Genomic DNA, 19,000 nt, shown 5'->3' with positions numbered 1-19,000 from the left:
AAATTATCGGAGTCGGGAGTAGGTCGTCAGGAGCTATTTCCAACAAAGTTTGTTTGAAGTAAATCCGCCTTTAAGTTCGGAATCTATATTGACTTTCAGTTTCCCCGTAGACGCTAATGTTAAGAGATTTGAACTGTTCAAAATTGAACGAAAACTTGTTCAAATCAAAAAGATATTTTCGATACATGTTTTTCATCAAAAGCTTTTCCCTACAAAGTTTTTTTGGAGCCACTTCGCCTCTAAGTTCAAGATTTATTTTTGCCTTGAATTTCCCTGTAGGCACTAATGTTAAGTTTTCTTGAACTGTTCAAAATTGAACGAAAAATTATTCAAATCAAAAAATGAATTATGGGACTGAGATGTCCTTGCCGAGATCTTTCTAACAAAATAAAATTTGTACGAATCAGACTATTCATTCAAAAGTTATTAGGGGGGACGGACAGACATTTTTCCCCATCTCAATACCCTACCTTCCAATTTTTTATTTTTCAATATTTATCTAACTACTAGAGGACCTGACAGACGTTGTTCTGTTCAAACTTTGTAAAGTTAAAAGTTAAAAAATTTTCATAAACTCTCAAGTGTTTGAACCGTTCTGTTGAAAAAAAAAAGTAAAAAAAAATGTTTTTAGCTGCTATGGTGTCAGGATGGGTATATTTATTACAACTTGATTTATATAATGCCCACTGAGCAGTTGTTTTATTAACTATTTTTTCTCCCGTACTTGATGGTTTGTTCCTTCAGCCATACTCAAAGGATAAAAAGCATCCTCAGATATTAAGTGCAAAAATTTAACTACCCATCTAGAACAAATGGGAATTCCCCCTGCAACATCCCCTTATGAAAAAGAATAAAACAATCGAAAGGATATCGTTCAGGAAAATGATAAAGGTAAAAACAGTTCTCTGAATAAGCGAAAATTGCTCATCCCTCCTCCCCTTCCGATATAAAATGACTAAAAACTTTTTTAAAACAAAAAGCAATTATTTGCAATTTGAAATATTTAGCCAAATAAACAAAAAATACAATTAATTACATTAACAGTAGCTTTAAAATGTAAACAAATGATCACGCAACTCTATTGTTTGTAGCCAAAGTCGCCAAGCCACCATGTTACTGTAATCCAGCCGATCAGTGAGCAAAGCCAACTCCGACCGATTAGCAATCCGATCTTTTGAACAAAAAACTTTTAAAACTTCATATCTTGCCTAATTTGTTCTTTCCACCAAAGATAAAGATCTTCCACTGCACTGCTCTTTTGTGTACAGAACCACCCTGTTGTAATTTATCTGGATGAAAAAAAAATTTCGTCTTTAAATTCCATCATCTTTTCCTTTAATAATGTACTGATTAGTTAGATAATCCTTAAAGTATTCTTGACGTTGGTGCCAAAACTCAGATGGATTTCAGCCGAGAAACAAATGCTGCTAGGTACAGTACTTTCTGATTATTTGGTAAGGAAAACTTAAAGCAACGATCCGGTCACATGGTTCAACTACGGCGACAGAACACACGTTTTGCGTGAACCTTCCAGTACTTTATTTTAAAATATAACACAGGGCCTAAAATTGTTGCTTTCAAGAAATGAAGGCTTCAATCTCTCTCTCTACATTTTATCTATTCTCAATTTTGACATATTATAGTAGGAAATTTCTTTACGAAAAGCAGAGCTGGCTTTCTTATTGTCCTTTGGCAACAGGTTAAATATTTATTTCAGTTCTCGCTCAAAAAATAGGTTAAAATAAATATTTATCATTTGGGAGATTATAACCATCCAATGTTTAAATTAATTAATTAACAAAAACGTTTCCGATTCGATCCATCGCGCTTCGAAACCTTGCTTGCCACAACTTAATTACACACAAAAAATGTGATCAAAATCGGTCCAGCCGTTTAAAAGCCTTATGGTGACAAACGTCCGCACAGATTTTTATATATAAAGATTTTTTTTATTTTCGACTTTTTTTTGCTTTTGGGATATTTTTAAGATGCATTAAGCCTTCTTTCATGCTTTTTTCTTCTTTCTCTGACTTTTACTGGGAAAGAAGGCTAAAAAAAAAATAACATTGTGATCATGAATTTTAAGATAAATGGTATTTTAACTTTTAGGAGTGATGTGAGCAAATTATGTATTTTATAATACAAAACCACATAGTGTGACTGATCTTTTGAAGCATGATAGACAAACTTTCGTATCATACTAGATTCTTTGGTTTTCTATTGTTTAAAACTTTTATTAATTAAATATGCAAATTTATAAAATTAACAAGATATTTTTCTCTGTACTGAACTTGTATTGCCTGCTAATCCAGGAAAAAGTTCCAGGTGTAAATCTTGATGCAGAAATTAATATTTTCCAAAAAAAAATGTGAGTAAAGGAAAGAGGGAACATGTACAACACAGTAGGGTCGCGAAAATTCAAGGCAATTGGCGTTCACGCTACCTTGGATTACCGAGAACTTGGATTATCTCCAGTATTTGTAGCAATTGAAACTTAACACTTCTTGGTGACATAAGGACATAAAGCAATGTTAATTTCAAGTCATTTTTCGTATCAATTTGTTATCTTCAAAGTGGATCTTAATTCATCTCTAGAAGTCGGAGGATATTTTGTGACACTTGGGAAGTGTTGCTTACTTCAATCTCAGACTACTTTTTTATGTAAGAAAATTATACAATAGCGAAAGATTTCGGTTTCCAGATTATAATACAAATCATATTTTAGCTATTAAAGATATACCTCAAAATGTCAATAAAGGACCTTGAATTAACCTGTACCTCGGACAGTCAAATCACGGATTTTCAAGACTATTATTTCAGTTTATACAGAAGCAAAATAAAAAATTCATAAAAATGATTACTATTTTTTTTTTTTTTGTTTCCCATCATAGAGGAGAACAGCAGTTAGTGGTCTTAAATCTGTAACTTGTTTTTGACTAGCTTATGGCCTCTGAATCCAAAAATGAGGCAGTGAGAAGCAAAGGGATGCAGGGGTCGATCCAGGTTTTATTTTTTGGGTCCCCATTTTGTGAAAAGGCAAAATATTTTTGTGAAATTTCGTTATTTTTGTGAAAAAGCAAAATATTTTTGTGAATTTTCTTTATTTTTGCAAAAAAGACCTTCTCGTGATTTTTTTCTTGGAAAAGATTATATTAAAGCATTTTTAGCTGTCGTATCGTTATAGAAAAGCCTTAGACAGGTTTCAGGGGTGATTGCAAGTTCTTGAAGAATACCTGAAAGCTGTCAAGAGAAAATGCGCTGGGGGAGGAGGGAAGTAAGACCCTTAACATTTTATTCGTAATTTGATACATACATTACATTTATTGCTTTTTACAAATATACATATGCAAGGCACACTTTCTTAAGGTGAAAGTCTCACAACAGATTTCCTGTTTGCCCCTCTCAAATACTTTAAGAGCAATGAAAATTGCACATGCTGCTGAACGTAATGATAACTCCTAATAAATACAATATGAACAGACTCAAAGATATCACATATTTCTGAACACAGAAGTGAAATACTCATTAAAGATTCCATGTATGTGTTTGAAAAACTTAAAAGTAATTAAAACCCAAAATAATACTGCACCAGCATTCAGCGTTTAATTTTTTAACTTTTGACGTTCTTACAGAGTAGGTATTTCGTTTAAAACTTTGCAATTTAATGATGTTAATAAATATATAAGAAATTTTATTTGTTTGCCTCTTAACAAGGTACAGTAAACATCAAAAATGCGAAAAATTCGTTTACCATGGCCGATGTAAGGAAATCAAGATCTTCAAAACAAATCTATATATATAAAAATGGAGTTTGGTAAATTTGTTCCCTAAGATCTCAAAAACTACCCGGCAGATTTGCCTGAAATTTTCACCGTTTGTTGTTTTTGGTACTGGGGAGGTTTGTAGACCAGTTTGAAAAAAATCCGATTGATAGTTTCTTTTTTATTCTAATTTGTTCAAATTTTCGCATAAATGCCCCAATATGACGGTGAAAAAATACGTGCACATATTGAAATTGTGTGTCCGTCGAAAGCGCTTATTTTTCTGCTGAAGATGGCATCTGTTAGAAAGTTCTAAGTTGTATGAAAAACGAGTTATGACCTTTTTTTGGTCCATGTTCGAAGGCTTTCCTCAACCCAATTCATTATTTAGTGTATCATCTCAACTCTCAGTTCATAGTTAGAATTGTTGAATGTTTATGTGTTTCGTCTGACTGTTTGAGGCTTTTCTCAAGTCAAATCTTAAAGTAAGGTTTTTTCCCCAAGATTGGCTAATAATACTAGATTTGGTTGATTATTTTCCATTTAAATGGAATTTTAGTGTAATTAAAGGATTTTTTCTTTTATTATTTGTGCTGATTGGAATTTTTAATCACTATCCGATCCAACAGCAGAAACCTCGCCAAAATTTATGCAGAAAGATTTCAGTAGCGGATGCATTTGGCAGTTTTTTCAACTGTCGCGGTTTTTGAAGTCAAAGACTACGTAATAATGTTTGTCAGCTTTCACCATGTAAACAAAATATCGTCAATCAAAGAATCTTTAAAAACTTTTTTTACTGTAAAATAATCCAGGACCTAAATTGGACAAATCCATTAAACAGCACAAAAGCTTCCATTAATGTGACTTTGTGCTTTAAATTCAAACCGTCGCCAAATTTTACTACTTATTTTGGAAACATTTCGGATGAAATTGTTTAGCGCCATTTTATGGTGACCAAAAGTATCTTAGCATATGGCGATAATCTCTTTAATAAAAATTAGTAACATACCGTTTTACAAAGTAAGGAGGGGAAGCATTATCCAAGGTATCCCAAAACGATTCCCGCAAATTCGGTAACATTTTAAATCGCACCAAGAACCCACAATAATTGAAATTTTCCAAAATAACTAAAGCAAGTTTAAGGGGATCACGGGCGCGCGGTTACATTTTTTAAACGTTCGTTCTTCAATAGACATACAGAGAAGGTAAGACTCCATGTAAAAAAAAAATAAGTATTAACTGATAAATCTTTTTAAACATGTGAAGTTTAATTTCATATTTCGGAAATTCTTCAAATTTGTATACGCTTAAATTTTGTGTTTTTGTTTCTAAATGAACCATATTTTGCTCTTTTTACTTACTGCTACTTTAGTTTTATAAGTAAGAAAGAAGCTAGATTTTAAATCACGTCAAAAAGGTGTGTTTTATGTTCTTTCACATAAGACAGAAAACAAATGCAACTAACGATTGTTTCTCATAATTATTGCTGACCCAGGCAACGCCGGGTATTTTTGCTAGTAAAAATATAAAAACAGCATGTAAAATAATTTTATTTTAAGTAAAGTTATTTTAGAATTGGATTTTGAAACTCAACACAAATTAATACTAAATATATATTGCGTAATCAAAGTAAAATTTAGGATTTTCCTGAAAACAAGCTACCAATCACAAGTGTCCCTCTTGTGAACGGGGCCGCTTTTGCGACGCGGAATTTTGTGAATGGGGCCGCTTTTGCCATGCGGAATTTTGTGAAGGGGCCGCAAAGCGGCCCCAATTCGGCGCTGGATCGACCCCTGGGATGTAAGTGGCAAAATTAAAAAATTGGAGATAACCAGTACACATGGTAGGCGAACCTCTCCTCTGTCTTAGGGCAAGAGATGGTACTAGTAACCGTGGTAGTTGCTGCTATACAGCATGATTTAGAAAAAAAAATTCAATGAAAGCCTACCTAGGATGTTATCTAAACATGTTTTACTCAAAACTTGAAAATGCCAACTTACATCCGTTTGCTTTTCAGTCTCAAATGCAGGTTGCAAGGTTTTGGATACTACGGTAAAAACCCTAGTTTTTACTGTCCTGTCCAAAACCCTTGTGTCCGAAAGTGTCCAAAACTACATTTTTAGAAAAATTGTATTCTGTGAGGAAACATCAAAAACAAAATAAAATGTATTAAAGTAATGTTTTATAATGAACCTTTATTCAATGGAGAACATTCAACAATTATGCAGATGATTTTAATCTAGTTATATAGAAGTTGAATTCTTGATTAAATTTTCAATTAGTATGCATTATTATTATTATTATTATTTTTTTTTTTTTTTTGATAACAATAACCAAATTTCTCTATGTTTATGCATTTGTGCAAATGAAACCCTTGTGTCTGAAGGTTGTTCAAAACTATTTTTTGAGAAACTATATTTTGTGTGAAAATATCAAAAACAGAATAAATTGTGTCAAAATTATTTTTCTCACTATTCAATTCAATATATTTATTCAATGTGAACATTCAAGTGGAAATATATACGTAACTTATTTATGCAGCTAATTTTAATCCAGAAACATAAAAATTAAATTCTTCATTTGTTTGCAGAAGTGTTAAATTTTTATGTAATAGTTATTGGCAATTTTTTTAAGTAAAATATTTTTTAAACGAACATTTCGGGGAAAAATATTATCAAATACTCATTAATTAAACCTCATTATTAAATATATTTTTGCATCATGAATATTGCAGTAAATACTAATTGATTAGATTATACCCCTTTAGCTTTAGCATAGTTTTGGACAGTTTCATACACTTTTGAAAAGTTTTAGACAGTTTTGGACGGTAAAAACCACTTGTCCTGTCCTAAACCAGTTTTGGACAGTCCAAAACCAACCCTGCTCAAATGATCTTTGTTTTAATGTCAAGCCTTTAAGCCACATAGGTATCACAGACCAAATTACAAAATATTCAACAATTTAAAAAAGAGGCAGGACAAAAAGAAAAAGGTATGCAACAAATACAATGTAAAACAATTACCTTTTAAAATACCATGTTTTTGCACACAATGTAAAACAAATACCTTTTTGTGGTGATACTTATGAACATAGAATTATTATTAATAAATTATTGCTCCTGTACTTTTTGCCATGAAAATACATTGAACTAAACTTTGCCACAACAAATAATTCTGGGGAGGGGGGAGCATTTATTTCAATTTAAAAAGGGTTATATCAGCAAATAGGAGATCAGTAGGGATTCTCATGATACAGGCTAAGTTACGAAAAGTGGACACATTTATATAAGATGTAGAGAAAAAAACTAGCAAAGTAGGAGAAAACTCACTACATATTAAAATAAACAAGCCTATTTAACTCTAAAACAGCTCAAAAATTAAATTTGACATAAATTGTATTACTAATCATTCCCTAGTGCTAGGAGATGTTCCAAAACAAGATGCCAGATCAAGAGAACATATGAAAATAGATTCATTTGGCGATTATGGATGCTTGCTTGTTCCCTACACTTAAGATTAAGCTTATATTTTTTTTTTTTTTTTGCCAGTATTTGTCTAACAAGGAGACGGCACGACCATGGAGATTTGCGTACATTTTTTTTTCGGGGGGGGGGGGGGGGTGAAAGAGGACCCCAGTAACTTACGTGGTTAAAGTAATATGGCCCAATACTCAGAAAATTATGAGAAAATCGATTTAAAGTCGCCATAGAGTCTCCTAGGTACCTTATGTGTTTAAAATGTCAGTCTATTGACGAGCTGCCACTAGCCTAGTTGGTTAAGGCGCGATCTTGTGCTCTAGAGATAGCACGATTGAATCTTACTCTGAACTTCTTTCTTCAGGCCGAGGACTGCTGATGGCCTTTGAAAAAAGTGAGAAAGGTGACAAATTTGAAAACTAAGGGGTCATTCCATGTCAAGTGATCCAAAATTTGGGAAATTTTTTCCCTCACCCTTTTGTATTTCTTTGAAATTTGACTCATCGATTGTACCCTTCGAGGTAATCAAAAGTCCAAATTTTTAGATTTTTATCTCTATTATTTTTTTATTTATGACACTTTGATTTTTCGAAAAACCCTCTTTTTTTCATGGATGTTTGAACATAAAATGGACGATAACTCAGCACCAAATATAGATAGAAAGATTTGGTAAAAAGCATTTTAAAGTACATTAGTTGCTGTTTAATTGGATATGCAACATGACTAATTTCAGAAAATTTTTAATTTTTAAGAAATAAAATTTAAATTTTAAATTTAAATTTTTTAAGAAAAGGTATAATGAATTTTTAAAAAAAAATTCTCAAAAATTTGTGTGTATTTTATCTTCATTTGTGCAAAGTTTCAAGTTGGGATCTCAATGGGATCATATTTTTATGAATTTTTAAATAAAATTTGACTTATGAAATAATGACATTTTTCAGATTCTAACTAGTTAAATATGGGGTTTTCTTACTAGGGATGGTCTAGTAAGTAGTAATTGATCATGATTATGCTTGAAATGAGCTGACATGAATTTGTAGATTGGTTCTGCTCATAGGGTGCAATTGCAAGCTATAAAAAAATTCCCTGATTTCCCGGTAGCATAGCTATTTTTCTTAAACAACAAGGTGGGGGGGGGGGCATATTTAAGGCTATTTTTTTAATTAATTTCACTTTTAAAGCTCTCCTTCAGATACTTTTAAAAGATTTAATTATTTTAAAAAAAATTCCTAAGACACATTTCAAGAAAGGTGAGAAAGGTGACAAAAGTTGCAAAAGGTGACTAAAAGTAACCAAATTTTCAAAAGGTGACTAAAGGTGAGAAAGGTGACCGACTCCTCGGCCTGTTTCTTTAATCTCTTTTTTTTTTTTTTTTGCTATCACAACAATTAGTGGTCACGCTTTTCACCCCTATAATACTTTCTGAATTTTTTTTTTTGCCAAGAATCGCTTACTTTTTCATTCACTGAAAAATATTCTTGCTCATTATTCTGCACGGTTTGATTTGCCTAGTAAAGGTTTTTGACCTGTGGTCCCCTTACGTTTATAAGGGCCATCTGCTCATAGGACATTCGGATCTGTTGGGCTTAAAAGCCTTTATTCCGTATCTTGGAGCGCTTTTAATTTAATTACAAATGTTAAAGTATTTTTTTGAAACTTACCTCCAATATGTTTTTGCCACTCCGCATCCTGTGTCCCAGCGGCGGATAACTGAAATTGATTCGGGCATGATCGTGCAACATCGGAATCATCCTATGACGTAACACCCGATGGTTGAGATGTTTTTGGCTACTTTGAGCCGAAAGAACGAATAGAAAGATTGTTAAATCACTCAATCAGGAATAGTTGAGATGTATATCTCCAATGCAAAGTAGGGTGTGTCATGGGATGACGTATCGCGGTCATGGAACGTATAAATAGATTGATCGTAATATTTTCAGTGCTCACTTGATTGTTTGTGTTTACTCCCCATTGGCATCTTGCCATTTTTGTTGACCAATCAGGGGATTGGTCTTTGACGGTTTGGCACCTGTTCTTGGTTGTCGTTGATGGAAGTTGCGGCGTGCTCGAGCCGTTGTTGATGCAATGTTTTTGAATTCAAGCAGGGCTTGAGATAAGTTTTACTCAGTGTTAATTGTTGTTTAAAATGTTTAAATTACTCCTTTTTGTGGAGGGAAAATGTCACCATTGCTGAAGGTGTTCGCGGGAGATTATCAAAAGATGTAGCTCATTGCAACTAGGCCTAATACTTAAACTTGGCCTATACCTGGATTGACTTACCGGTGCTCTTATGGTGGAATGGAACTGTCATCAGTTTGAAATCATCGATGTCCTACAGAGTGACCTTCCTGATTGGATTTCCTGGATGTTCCAACTATATTCCCTGAAGGTTCCGGTGGTATTCCAGTGTATGCACAAGTTGGTGTTCCGGTACATGAAAAGATTCTTCTAGAACCAAGCAAGCCTATCGGCCGGTGAATGATGGAACAGTTTGATGAATCTACAATTCGATTACGCTTTGTCCAGAATTCTTCAGCAATGTAAACATGCGCATTTAGCGCAAGAAGGTGACATTTTACAATTTTTCTAAAATGTTTCGCATTTTTCTAAAAGTGTTTGTTTAACAATTTAATTTTGAAATTTCTGTGATAATTGGGGGGTTTTACAATCTAAATTAATTTTGGTATTTAACAAATTTTTCTTGTTGTATACTGTGATATTTTTAATAAATGTTATTTATTTAAATTATTTTGAGTATGTTTTATTTCTTACTGGCAGACTGCACGGCTTTTTGATGTTGGGGTTCTGTAAACCTTTTATTTAGTTCTATGAACTTAAGGTAAAGACAAATTACCCAACAGGATCTTATTGATTTACATCATTTTTTTAAAAATATTTTCTTTTCTTCCAGCAAACACAATTTTAAACAATTCAAATTTTTCATTCTACTACTACTTTGTTACCACTAATTGTTGTGGTAGCAAAAAAAAAAAGAAAGGTCTAGAGTGGGATTCGATCGTGCTATCTCAGGGTCACAAGATCACGCCTTAACCAACTAGGCTAGCGGCGGCTAGTCAAGAGCGACATTTTTAATTTATAGGGTGCCTTGGAAACTCCATGGCGAGTTGAAATCGATTTTTCTCATAATTTTCTGAGTATTGCGTCGTATTACTTTAACCACGTAAGGTACTAGGGGTCCTCTTTCACGACAAAAAAGAAAAAAAAATTGACGCAAATCTGCAACCCGTCGGTAGTGCCATCTCCTTGTAGGTAATTTATTGTCATTCAGAAAATGAATTAAAACTGCATACACATATACTTAATATTTTGGACTAAGTTGAACTAAGTTTGCTAATCAGGTTTAAATCTTACCTTTTGCAATTACTGAAAGAAAATGTATTATTTTGCTTTTGGTATTAATTTCGGTATAAGTTCTTGAAGTAATGTTTAAAAAATAAAAGGCAAAACTAGACCTAATGAAATTTTAAACAGTTCTTTTTCCAATATGTAGACTTATTTAAGATACTAAAAATATTAAGCAAAAAAAAATGCATTTTAAAGATAACATTTCAAGAGAGTTGTGGCGCCTTCCCAATTTCTGCGACATCTGAAATCACTGACAGGGACAATAGCTATCCAAGACACCCTGCTGCGCTCCTTATGGCTGCAACGGCTTCCCCCTCACGTACAAGCCATCATGCAAGGGCAAGTTTCTCTCCCTGTTGATGTCATGGCAGAGACAGCGGATCGAATCATGGAGATTCCCCTAGCACCATTCCACAGCTCCGTTCATGCACCCTGCGTCTTCCCCCTCTACCGATTTCGCCACGCTCAGTGAACAAGTGGAACTTTTATCTCAGCAAGTAGAAGCACTCCAAACCAGTTTCGGACGGTCAAGTTTTCGACCTTCGGAAGGAGATTCCCGTGGCAGATCAAGAGATCGCCGAGTTAGGGGTCAAGGAAATTCCACCCCTCGTCACTCGCCCGACCCAGCGGGGGTTTGCTTTTATCATCGGCGTTTTCAGGAGAAAGCTCGCCGTTGTACCCAGCCCTGCTCTTTTCAGGGAAACTTCCACGGCAGTCAATAGCGGCGACTACCAACTGCCAATCTGGCGGAAGTCGCCTTCTTGTGACAGATCGCTTCACCAAGCAGCAGTTCCTTATTGACACTGGGTCGGGCCTCTGTGCCTACCCCGCTTCCCTCGTGTCAACCCGGCCCCTGGACCCTAACTTCCAGCTGTGTGCAGCGAACGATTCGTCAAACAACACCTATGGAACATTGATGCTCCAATTAGACTTCAACCTGCGCAGAAGTTTCTCTTGGCGATTTGTTGTGACAGACGTTTCCCTCCCCATCATCGGTGTGAGCATTAAGTGTAGTGAAATTATACTGACTACACCGCTAGTAGAAGTGAACCTGCAAAACATGTCCACAGCCTGAAGTTGAAGAAAATGAAAAACACGTGAAGCATTTTTCCTCAAGGAAAATCTGTATTTATTATCTTCAAAAGATTTCTTAAGTTGTAGGACAACATCTTCATTGATATTTAAAAATGCATTTTGAAAAATAAATATATCAGTTGCTATGATACAACGAAACATTCAATTTACGAACATGCTGGTTCCATAGAATATAAGGCATTTCCGTAACACACTAAATAGGCCTAAAGGCGTTTTATGACTTTAAAATTGACATCACGTTGTATAACGATCTGCCAGGAGTAAAGAGCATTGGCAGACATCACGAAATTACGGCAAATTACTACATTCAACTCATGACGGCTATGAGAGGTGAGAGGGAGAGCGAAAAAGATCGCTCAAAGTATTTAAAGTCTTCACATGGCTTTCAAATTAAGAATATGCAAAACACAAGATGTGTTGCCAATGCAAGAAAGTTAAAGATATGTTGCCAATCAAAAAGTAACTCAATCTAAAAAAGACTCTCGCGGTTATAAGATACAATGAACTGGTGACTCGGTTCATCCAAAACATTCATTTGACTGAGTTATCGCAACCGATCGCACAAATGACGTCACAACGTGATGCAATGTTTACATTGAAAAAGGAATGATTCTGCATGATGCAAAAACATATTATTATTTTTTTTTTTTTTTCAAATTAAGAGATTCTTTCACTTTTTGTGAAAGTTTAAATTAAAAATCTAACAATCGGCTCAGATTTCTTGGCATACTTCCATTTATTGCCGGACTGTCATTATAAAAGGCTGATTGATGGGACCACCGGATTTTCTACCACCGGCCTGCCGTTAAACTCAGAGCAGCCAAGCGTGAAACTCCTCCAAAACAACTCCTCTCACTTTCATGACATTCTACAGGAATTCCCCGACCTGATTCGGCCAGCCAGAGCTGCGCGCCAGGTCCGGCATTCCACTATGCACTACATTCAGACAACTCCTGGACCTCCGGTTTCTTGTCGTCCACGTCGCCTTGCACCACACCGACTGAAAATCGCTAAGACCGAATTTGACTCAATGGTGCAGGAGGGTACTGCACGCCGTTCCGAAGGACCCTGGGCCTCCCCGCTGCACCTCGTTCCCAAGAAGTCTGGCGGCTGGCGCCCGTGTGGCGACTACAGACTTTTGAATAGCCGCACCATCCCGGATCGTTATCCCGTCCGGCATATTCACGATTTTTCACATAGCATCCGCGGGTGTACGATATTTTCCGTTGTCGACCTGGTAAAAGCCTACACACAAATCCCTGTAAATCCGGAAGACATCCTGAAAACGGCTATCATCATCCCCTTCGGACTCGATGAATTTCCTTTCATGAGCTTCGGGCTTCGAAATGCAGGCCAGACGTTCCAGCGTTTTATTGACGAGGCCCTCCAGGGATTGGATTTCTGCTTTCCGTACATTGACGACATTTTAGTCTTTTCGCACTCAACATTGGAGCACCGACAGCATCTCCGCGCCCTGTTTCGTCGCCTCTCTGATCACGGGCTCCTTGTCAAAGCCTCAAAAACCGTTCTTGGAGAAACCATCGTAACCTTCTTAGGCTATGAAATATCAGCTGATGGTACACGCCCTCTGCCAGACCGCATAACCGCTCTGCAGAATTTTCCCCGCCCAGAATTCGCGCGTGATCTGCGACGGTTCCTTGGAATGATCAACATTTATAGACGGTTCCTGCCATACGCCGCATTCTACCAAGCACCTCTTCATGACTCTCTCTCGGGCCTGCGAGGTTCTCAGCCCATCCCTTGGACTCCCCAGCTTGAGAAAGCATTTTCCAATTGCAAAGCAGCTCTGTGCAAGGCAACGCTCCTGTCACACCCCGCTCTTGAAGCCCCCCTGGGATTATTCACAGATGCATCCACTCTCTCCGTCGGGGCTGCACTAAATCAGTTCATCGACAATATTAATGAGCAAGAGAATGCTCAAGACTAATAATCTCTAAATGCAATAACCTAATTAAATGTATGACTAGAAATGCATGATTAAAAATAGTTGAAGACAACTTAAAAATAAAAACCAAATTTATTTGGTCATTTAGTAAAGTTAGTTAAATAAAATTAAAAACATTTGAAACAACGCGAACTAGAGCTGAGCTATATCAATCCATTATATATCTATTAAAAAGAACCCGCATCGTTGCATAAAAGCAAACGAACGCTCAAGTCAACTTGCCAGAGAGAAAACACCGAAGAAGTCTCCTTTCTACTCGAAACATTTCCTTTTATCGTAAGTGAACTCATTTGCATGCGGACGCCAAATCACCTGATACACGCCAGCATAGCACCTGGCCAATGAGCATCAGGCACGTGCCGATCTGTTACGATGCATCACCGATTACGTGAAGGTCGTGATGTCATAGATCGGCGACTGCACGTGCGAGATACGTCATCAGGCGTCCGCATTAGAAGAAAGAAAAACATCGTTGAAAATTTCTCAATGATTAGGCAAGTGACTGATATTATGGTGGGATAAGTGGTGAGATGAATTCGTTAATTATTATATAAGGGGCGCTAGGCCAACAATGCCCCCCCTCTCACCATCTTATGAACATTATTTTCTTATACATTTAAAGATAATTCATTTCCTAACAAATCTCAATACCAGCTCTAGTTTTACAAAAAGATTTTGAATAAATATAAACATGATTAGTAGATTAGTTAAATACAACAACAAGCAAATTCTTTTATAACAAAATATCACTCAATCCGATTCCAGTCCGTTCAAACTGTTCCATTTTCCAAGTCAGTAACAAGTTCGAAAAAAAAATCTGTCCAATGTCATATAAACACATTCAATCTGCAAAAATTGAAAAACCTTGGCGAGTATACAAATACTTGGTATAAACACATTTGAACAGTACAAATATAAACTGTAAAACGCAAAAAATATACATATAACTTTAACCCGTTCCCAATAGTTAAAAATAGTTTACTTTTCCCACATTACTACATTTTCAAAAAATTAAATTACTAAAAATATCACAAAAGCAATTACATTACAAAAACATTTTCATTGAACTTTATTAGTTCAGATCGAGACAAAGGCTTAGTAAATACATCAGACATGTTATTTTTACTTCTAACAAATTCAACATCAAATATATCTTTATAAATTAAATCGCGTATATAAAAAAGCTTTACATCAATATGTTTTGTCCTATAATTTTCGATCGGTGATCTCACAAAATCTATTGTAGCTTGATTATCAACTTTTAACACAGATTTAATTTTGTGCTCCTTATTAATTACCCCCTTATTAACACATTCATCAATGATTCTATCAAACCAAAGAAGTTCTTTGCCGGCCTCTGTCATTGCAATAAACTCTGATTCCATCGTTGATAAACTAATGCACTTTTGTTTAAATGTTCGCCACGAAATCGGCGATTTGTTAATGAAAACAATCTGACCTCCGAGTGAAGTTCTATCGTCTCTGTTACAGGCGAAATCTGCATCAGAATATGTTACAACTTGAATTTCATTGCATTGTAATTTAAGTTTGTAATTTCTAGTTTTAGAAACATAGCCTAATAATTTTAATAAACCATCCCAATGCTTTATACCGGGGTTATTTTGGAATTGGCTAAAAATGTTTGTAGCGTAACTAATGTCTGGTCTTGTTCTGTTTGCTAGAAACGAAAGACAACCTAACAAATTTCTGTACGGTATTTTTGACATATCTTGTACCTCTTGATCGTTATTTGGACAATCTAGTTTAGTGTATATAATACCTTTACTTATCGGCAATGAGGAGATAGGGATATTGAATTTCTCAAAACGTTCATAAATTTCTTCAATATAGCCAATTTGACTTAATGAAACACAATTCAAATCCTCCTCAAATTCCACGCCTAGTAATTTTTTAGTTTTACCTAAAATTTTTAGATCAAAGTATTTTTGTAACAAATCTAAAACAGTTTGTATATCATTTTGACTCTTTCCAAATAAAACAATGTCATCTACATACAAAAGTAAAATTACAGAAGATTTATAAATATAGACACAGTTACACCATTCAAATTTACAAAAACCTATTGAAATCAATTTTTCTTCTATTTCGTAAAACCACAATCGTCCACTTTGGTGGAGTCCATAAATTGCTTTATTTAGTTTACAGTATAAATTTTCCATCCCCTTTTCTACAAAACCAGGTGGTTGTTTCATATAAATTGGTTCTGAAATAGGTGCATAAAGGTAAGCATTTTTCACATCACATTGGATGTTTACCCAGTTTAATTTTACCACCAAAAGAGAAAAGAAAAATCTTATAATGCTGAAATTTACAACTGGCGAGTACGTAAGATCATAACTCTCATATTTCAATTGAGAACTTCCTAAAGCTACTAGGCGACTTTTGTATCTCAAAATTTCCCCATTTTCATTTCTTTTGACTGTAAAAACCCAGCGAGAACCAATTGGAGTAGAATCATGCGGTAATTCGACAAGATTCCACACTTTGCGATCTTGCATCACTTTTAATTCTTCCCGCATTGAACTTATCCAATTTTCTTTTTCTCGCGATTTAAGGGCTTGTTTGTAAGTGTTAGGAATAATGATTTGATGTCCTAGTCATGCTTGAGAAAATTCATTAATTACGTTGCTGTTTACAGAGTTATCAATCTCTCCTTCAGTAGTATTTTTACCTTTAAAGCAAAATATATCTGGCTGATAAACAATATTATTTTTTCTGCAATATTTCTTTACATCATAAATTGATCTCAATCGTTTGTTGCTTCCTTTTTCAAAATAATAGATATCGTTACGAGACCCATCGGGTCTTGGTACGACTTTTCTTTCCCATTTTGTTAATTTTAAACATTTATCACTTTCATCATCTGATGATTCAGTTTCCCCCCTATCTGATTCTTCCGTTTCTGAATGAACTGGTGGTAGTTCGGGAATTTTTAAAATTTCCTCATCAGGAATTTCATCTTCATCTGATTTTGGTACATTTAACCATTCTATGGTGCCCATCACGACTCCACTGCGTTTAGACTCAAATTCGTCTTTGAAAAATTTTCCCTCATTAAATCTGACATTTATGGTCTCTATAATTTTATCATTTTTTGGAATCCAGATTCGATACCCTTTTGTCCGAAATGCATACCCAATTAAAATCCCTTTTTGGGCTTTAAGATCAAGCTTTTGCCGACGTTGCTTCGGTACACCAACGTAGGCTACGCATCCAAATGGTTTCAAATGTCTGATTGAGGGTGATTTTCCCCCATATAGCTCAAAAGGAGTTAGTCTTTGATTTCTATGACACACGTGGTTCCAGGTGTACGTGAAATACAACATGGCTTCAGGCCAAAAGTTTTTACCTATACCACTCTCTTCTAAAATTACCCTAGTACCATCTGCCACAGTTCTGTTAAATACTTCAGCCGCCCCGTTTTGCTCAGGGGTATAACTATTAGTGAATTCATGTTTAATGCCTTCATTTTGACAAAATTTACGTAAAATTGTATTTGAAAATTCCCCTCCATTGTCAGTTCTTATTGCTTTCAGCTTTGTTCCCAGAAATCTCTCTGCCCTTTTAATATGATTAATGAGAATTTCTGCTGCCTGATTTTTATTTTTCAATGGGTACAATGACGTTCTACGGGAATAATCGTCAACAACTGAAAGAAAGTATCGTTCACCTCTTCTACCTTCAATACTCGATGGCCCCCAAATGTCACTATAAATTAATTCTAAAGGTTTCTTTGATCTAATTTCGTCCATTGGTTTGAAAGATACGCGTCTGAACTTTCCTAATTTACAATCTTCACAATTTACTTTATCATTTTTAAAAACTGGTAGACCCCTAGTACATTTATATTCAGCAGTTTTCTTTATATTATCGACATTTACATGAGCAAATCTTTTGTGCCATAATTCTAAGCTTTCAGTACTACTAGCTTCATAATTAACATTTTTATGTACATTTTCTGAAATTACCTCTGGGTTAACAAAATAAATGCCATTAGATAGTTTAGCTTTAAAAATTGTTTCACCATTATCTGATACAGTTACCAAACCTTTTCCCCCTTTAAACCATGCTCCCGCTTGGTCAAATCTGGGACCAGACAGTAAATTTCTTCGCAAATGCGGCGAATACATTACATTTACCAAATTAATGATCTTAGGACCGAACTTTAACTTTATCTCTCCAACCCCCTCAATTGGAAAAACATGATTTTGGACTGCTACGGCCATCTTTCGATCATTTACAGGTTCATATTTATGGAAAAAGTTCTTATTATTTGCAAAGTGATGGCTGGCCGCCGAATCAAATGCCCATGATGAAGGATTACAGTCTATCTCGTTAAAGTTCGCTTCCGAAATAAAAAATGTTTTGGAAGGGTACTCACACTTTTTCGGCGATGAGGAGCTGCCTCTTCTGGTATACTGGTTCCTGTTTCTTCCTCTTGACCTCCTCTGGCCATAACTTGACTTCTTGGAGCTTGTGGATGGACTTCCTCCGCGGTTCCTCTCTGGAAAACTACAATCTTTGCGGATGTGGCCTGTACGTCCGCAATTATAACACGATCTTTTTTCTTTTGGAGCAACGTAGTTGGCGCTAATATTATCCTCGTCCTTCAGCTTTAATCTGCTCTCTTCAGAAATTAAGTCCTGTACTATCGCATCAAAAGAAAAATCCTCGGGTTTCTTTCTCAAAATTGATTGGCAAATGCTGTCATATTCCGATGGAAGATATCTCAAAACTTGAAAATTTAAGTATGACTCCGAAAAATTCTTGTCGATTCCCTTTATCCTGTCATAAATTCGACGAATTCTTGATGCGAAGAGATTTATGGATTCGCCTTGCTCAATTCGACAGTTTGTTAACTCAGTAAAAGTTCTCATATGCACACACCTGTTATCAGGATAAAAGTGTGCTTTTAGACATTCCCACGATTTTTCTGGCGACTCACAATGCTCTATTATCCTTTTGAATTCGTTGTCTACAAACAAATATATTAAAGATAATGCCGCTCGTTCTCTGGCCAAAAACTCACGAACGTCTCTCTCAGTAAATCCTGAATCTTTAGAGACTACTGGCACTGTTTCCTTACCAGTTACAATGTCCCAGGCGTTTTTCTCCATCAGGACAAATTTCATATCTGCTGCCCATGACACATAATTTGTGCCATTTAATTTCTCAATAGTTATCTGGGGATTCGCCATTATTTCGACAGAAAGTCGGAAGACAATATCAATGAAAACTAATAATCTAATATTTATCATCAGTATGCTCTTGTCGAAAAAAAAATCTTCTATACGGCCCCCCCATCGAAAATTATCA

The 19,000-nt window shown here is 35.3% G+C and overlaps 1 protein-coding gene across 1 annotated transcript in view; it reads right to left on the bottom strand.

The window, feature by feature from the left end:
- LOC129216055 (serine/threonine-protein kinase 31-like) overlaps positions 1-19,000 on the bottom strand; it is an 85,979-nt gene that overhangs the window by 35,865 nt on the left and 31,114 nt on the right. The gene's annotated exons all lie outside the window — the stretch shown is intronic.

Source organism: Uloborus diversus, chromosome 2, assembly GCF_026930045.1.
Source record: "Uloborus diversus isolate 005 chromosome 2, Udiv.v.3.1, whole genome shotgun sequence".
Taxonomy (NCBI): Eukaryota; Metazoa; Arthropoda; class Arachnida; order Araneae; family Uloboridae; genus Uloborus; species Uloborus diversus.
This window is presented reverse-complemented; position numbering and strand designations above follow the sequence as displayed.